Source organism: Salvelinus sp. IW2-2015, unplaced genomic scaffold (assembly GCF_002910315.2).
Source record: "Salvelinus sp. IW2-2015 unplaced genomic scaffold, ASM291031v2 Un_scaffold1415, whole genome shotgun sequence".
In the NCBI taxonomy this organism is placed as follows: domain Eukaryota; kingdom Metazoa; phylum Chordata; class Actinopteri; order Salmoniformes; family Salmonidae; genus Salvelinus; species Salvelinus sp. IW2-2015.
The window spans coordinates 405234-411233 of record NW_019942892.1 but is presented as its reverse complement, the minus strand read 5'-3'; positions in this window follow the sequence as shown (position 1 = coordinate 411233).

The following is a 6000-nucleotide window of genomic DNA, read 5'->3' as shown; positions in this document are numbered from 1 at the left end:
CTAAATACAGCTGCTAGAATCCTGACTAGAAGCAAAAAAWMTGATCATATTACTCCAGTGCTAGCCTCCCTACACTGGCTTCCTGTTAAGGCAAGGGCTGATTTCAAGGTTTTACTGTTAACCTTTGTAACGACACCACATCAGTCGTTGGCTTCATCAATAAGTGCATCGACGACGTCGTCCCCACAGTGACTGTACGTACATACCCCAACTAGAAGCCATGGATTACAGGCAACATCTGCACTGAGCTAAAGGGTAGAGCTGCCGCTTTCAAGGAGCGGGACTCTAACCTGGAAGCTTATAAGAAATCCTGCTATGTCCTCCGACGAACCAGAAAACAGGCAAAGCATCGATACAGGACAAAGATCGAATCGTACTACACCGGCTCTGGCTCTCGTCGGATGTGGCAGGGCTTGCAAACCATTACAGACTACAAAGGTACTTTTTGGGTATCATCGGATGGGGCCACAGTGTCTCCTGACCCCTCCTGTCTCAGCCCCCAGTATTTATGCTGCAGTAGTTTATGTGTCAGGGGGCTAGGGTCAGTTTGTTATATCTGGAGTACTTCTCCTGTCTTTTTTTTATTTTTATTTAACCAGGTAGGCTAGTTGAGAACAAGTTCTCATTTGCAACTGCGACCTGGCCAAGATAAAGCGTAGCAATTCGACACATACAACAACACAGAGTTACACATGGAATAAACAAACAGACAGTCAATAATACAGTAGAACAAAAGAAAACAAAAAGTCTATATACAGTGAGTGCAAATGAGGTAAGTTAAGGAAATAAATATGCCATGGAGGCGAAGTAATGACAATATTGCAATTAAACACTGGAATGGTAGATCGGCAGAAGATGAATATGCAGGTAGAGATACTGGGGTGCAAAGGAGCAAAATGAATAAATAAATACCAGTATGGGGATGAGGTAGGTAGATAACCCATCTGTAAACAGACCATCTATGTACAGGTGCAGTGATCTGTYAGCTGCTCTGACAGCTGGTGCTTAAAGCTAGTGAGGGASATGTGGGTCTCCAGCTTCAGAGATGTTTGCAATTCGTTCCAGTCATGAGCAGCAGAGAACTGGAAGGAAAGACGATCAAATGAGGAATTGGCTTTGGGGGTGACCAGTGAGATATACCTGCTGGAGCGCGTGCTACGAGTGGGTGCTGCTATGGTGACCAGTGAGCTGAGATAAGGCGGGGCTTTACCTAGCAAGTACTTATAGATGACCTGGAGCCAGTGGGTTTGGCGCCGAGTATGAAGCGAGGGCCAGCCGACGAGAGCATACAGGTTGCAGTGGTGGGTGTTATATGGGGCTTTGGTGACAAAACGGATGGCACTGTGATAGACTGCATCCAATTTGCTGAGTAGAGTGTTGGAGGGTATTTTTTTGTAAATGAGATCGTCGAGGATCGGTAGGATAGTCAGTTTTACGAGGGTATGTTTGGCAGCATGAGTGAAGGATGCTTTGTTGCGATATAGGAAGCCGATTCTAGATTRAATTTTGGATTGGAGATGCTTAATGTGAGTCTGGAAGGAGAGTTTACAGTCTAACCAGACACCTAGGTATTTGTAGTTGTCCACATATTCTAAGTCAGAGCCGTCCAGAGTAGTGATGCTGGGCGGGCGAGCAGTGATCCAATGAATAGCATGCATTTAGTTTTACTTGCGTTTAAGAGCAGTTGGAGGCCACGGAAGGAGAGTTGTATGGCATTGAAGCTCGTCTGGAGGTTAGTTAACCCAGTGTCCAAGGAGGGGCCAGAAGTATACAGAATGGTGTCGTCTGCGTAGAGATGGATCAGAGAATCACCAGCAGCAAGTGCAATATCATTGATGTATACAGAAAAGAGAGTCGGCCCGAGAATTGAACCCTGTGGCACACCCATAGAGACTGTCAGAGGTCCGGACAATAGGCCCTCCGATTTGACACACTGAACTCTATCAGAGAAGTAGTTGGTGAACCAGGCGAGGCAGTCATTTGAGGAACRAAGGCTGTCGAGRCTGTAGATAAGAATGTTGAGATTGACAGAGTCGAAAGCCTTGGCCAGGTCGATGAATACGGCTGCACAGTAATGTCTCTTATCGATGGCGGTTATGATGTCGTTTAGAACCTTGAGCGTGGCTGAGGTGCACCCATGACCAGCTCTGAAACCAGATTGCATAGCGGATCCGGTCTTATCCGGTGTCCTGTGTGAATTTAAGTATGCGCTCTCTAATTCGCTCCTTCTCTCTTTCTTTCTCTCTCTCTCTCGGAGGACCTGAGCCCTAGGACCATGCCTCAGGACTACCTTGCATGATGACTCCTTGCTGTCCCCAGTCCACTTGGCCGTGCTGCTGCTCCAGTTTCAACTGTTCTGCCTGAGGCTATGGAACCCTGACCTGTTCACCGGACGTGCTACCTGTCCCAGACCTGCTGTTTTCAACTCTCTAGAGACCGCAGGAGCGGTATAAATACTCTTAATGATCGGCTATGAAAAGTCAACTGACATTTACTCCTGAGGTGCTGACTTGCTGCACCCTCGTTAACTACTGTGATTATTATTATTTGATCATGCTGGTCATTGATGAACATTTGAACATCTTGGCCATGATCTGTTATAATCTCCACCCGGCACAGCCAGAAGAGGACTGGCCACCCCTCATAGCCTGGTTCCTCTCTAGGTTTCTTCCTAGGTTTTGGCCTTTCTATGGAGTTTTTCCTAGCCACCGTGCTTCTACACCTGCATTGCTTGCTGTTTGGGGTTTTAGGTTGGGTTTCTGTACAGCACTTTGAGATATCAGCTGATGTACGAAGGGCTATGAAAATAAATTTGATATGATTCTTTAAACGTTTTCCTGCAGAGAGAAACAGAGGACAGGGATTACTTTCAGTGTGTACAGTGGCCAGAGGAAGGCAGTGTAATTCACAATCTGTGAGAGAGGGATAACTTGACTTATTCTATACTGAACAAAAATATCAACGCAATATTTTACTGAGTTAGTCATATGAGGAAATCAGTCAATTGAAATAAGTGTTATTCCCTAATCTATGGATTTCACATGATTGGGAATACAGATATGCATCTGTTGGTCACAGATACACTATAAATACAAAAGTATAGCGACACCCCTGCAAAACAATCATGTGYGGCGGCAGGTAACCTGGTGGTTGGAGCGTTGAGCCAGTAACCGAAAGGTTTCTAGATCGAATCCCRGAGCTGACAAGGTAAACATCTGTTGTTCTGCCCCTGAACAAGGCAGTTAACCCACTGTTCCTAGGTCCTCATTGTAAAAAATAATTTGTTCTTCTAGTTAAATAAAAAATAAAAATACATTTAAAGGCTGTTGATTGTGGCCTGTTAAATGTTGTCCCACTCCTCTTCAATGGCTGTGCAAAGTTGTTGGATATTGGCGGGAACTGGAACATGCTCCCGTACACGTCAATCAAGAGCATCCCAAACATGCTCWATATGTGACATGTCTGGGGAGAACGCAGGCTATTGAAGAACTGGGACATTTTCAGCTTCCAGGAATTGTGTACAGATGAAGACGGACATGCGTGAATTATCATGACGAAACATGAGGTGATGGTGGCGGATGAATGGAACTACAATGGGCCTCAGGATCTCGTCACCGTATCTCTGTGCATTCAAATTGCCATCGATAAAATGGAATTGTGTTCGTTGTCCGTAGCTTATGCCTGCCCATACCATAACCCCACCTCCACCACGGGGCACTTAACACAATGTGGAAAAAGTCAAGAGGTCTGAATACTTTCCGAATGCACTGTATATCATAAGATAGTGTTGTCATTACAATTATTTTGAAGACCACAATATCCTTATCTATTTCAACATGTTCAGTAATGGTTACAGAAATGTTTTACTTGCTATGACTGTGATATGCGTTCTTTTTTATCAATCTTGTTTGAATGCACTGACTGTACGTTACTAAGGACGAGAGAGCCCGCTAAATTACCAAAGTGTAAAAATGCAAACTTGCAAAGAACACTGGGTAATATGTAGCAGCATGGGCAAATCCAGTAATATACTGTAAATTAGATTACAGTAACATTATTAGTACCATAAAATTCAATGCCATAAAATTGATTACAGTCACTGTACCGTAAAATAAATTACAGTAACTTACTGGCCAATTGCTTCCAGTAAGTTACTGTATATTTTACAGAAATGTTTTAGTGTGGTTCCAGTTGCACCTACTGGGACCGCACCAGTCTGCGGTTGGCCTTGTGGCACCTTGTACAGGGACATGCTGAGGGCCTATGGGACCAGGAGTATCTTGCGATCTTTCTTTCCAACTGAGCTACTCCACTGGGTGCAGGGCAGGGCAGACATGTTGAAGAACAGATGTTTCCGTGGCAGCTGCCGCTCCAGCCTGACACCAGTCTACCTGCAAGGGAGACAAAACATTAGGTTTCAATTTAGAATGTCAAATCAAATTTTATTAGTCATATGCGCCGAATACAACAGGTGCAGACCTTACAGTGAAATGCTTAAATTACGAGCCCCTATCCAACAATTCAGTTTAAAAAAAAATACAGATAAGAATAACAAATAAAAGTAACAAGTAATTAAAGAGCAGCAGTAAAATAACAATACCGAGACTATATACAGGGGGGTACCGGTTAGTTGAGGTAATATGTACATGTAGGTAGAGTTAAAGTGACTATGCATAGATAAGAGTAGCAGCGGTGTAAGGTGGGGGGGGTGCAAATAGTCTGGGTAGCCATTTGATTAGATGTTCATGAGTCTTAGGGGTAGAAGCTGTTTAGAAGCCTCTTGGACCGAGACTTGGCACTCTGGTACAGCTTGCCGTGCAGTATTAGAGGGTCTATGACTAGGGTGGCTGGAGTCTGACAATTTTTAGGGTCTTCCTCTGACACCTCTTGGTATAGAGGTCCTGGATGGCAGGAACCTTGGCCCCAGTGTTGTACTGGGCTGTTCGCACTACCCTCTGTAGTGCTTTGCGGTCGGAGGCCGAGCAGTTACAATACCAGGCAGTGATGCAACCWGTCAGGAMYCTCTCGATGGTGCAGCTGTAGAACCTTTTGAGGATCTCCGGACCCATGCCAAATATTTTCAGTCTCCTGAGGGAAAATAGGTTTTGTCGTGCTCTCTTCACAACAGTCTTCATGTGCTTGGACCATGTTAGTTTGTTGGTGATGTGGACACCAAGGAACTTGAAGCTATCAACCTGCTCCGCTGCAGCCCGTCGATGAGAATGGGGGACGTGCTCAGTCCTCTTTTTCCTGTAGTCCACAATCATCTCCTTTGTCTTGATCACGTTGAGGGAGAGGTTGTTGTCCTGGCACCACACGGCCAGATCTCTGACCTCCTCCCTACAGGCTGTCTCGTCATTGTTCAGGCCTACTTAATGGTGTTGGAGTCGTGCCTGGCCGTGCAGTCATGGGTGAACGGGGAGTACAGGAGGGGACTGAACACGCACCCCTGAGGGGCCCATGTGTTGAGGATCAGCCTGGTGGATGTGTTGTTACCTACCCTTACCACCTGGGGGCAGCCCGTCAGGAAGTCCAAGATCCAGTTGCAGAGGGAGGTGTTTAGTCCCAGGGTCCTCAGCTTAGTGATGAGCTTTGAGGGCGCTACAGTGTTGAACGCTGAGCTGTAGTCAATGAATAACATTCTCACATAGGTGTTCCTTTTGTCCAGGTGGGAAAGGGCAGTGTGGAGTGCAATAGAGATTGCATCATCTGTGGATCTGTTGGGGCGGTAGGCAAATTGGAGTGGGTCTAGTGTTTCTGGGATAATGGTGTTGATGTGGGCCATGACCAGCCTTTCAAAGCACTTCACGGCTATAGACGTGAATGCTACGGGTTGGTAATCATTTAGGCAGGTTACCTTAGTGTTCTTGGGCACAGGCACTATGGTGGTCTGCATAAAACATGTTGGTATTACAGACTCGGACAGGGAGAGGATGAAAATGTCAGTGAAGACACTTGCCAGTTGATCAGCGCATGCTTGCAGTACACGTCCTAGTAATC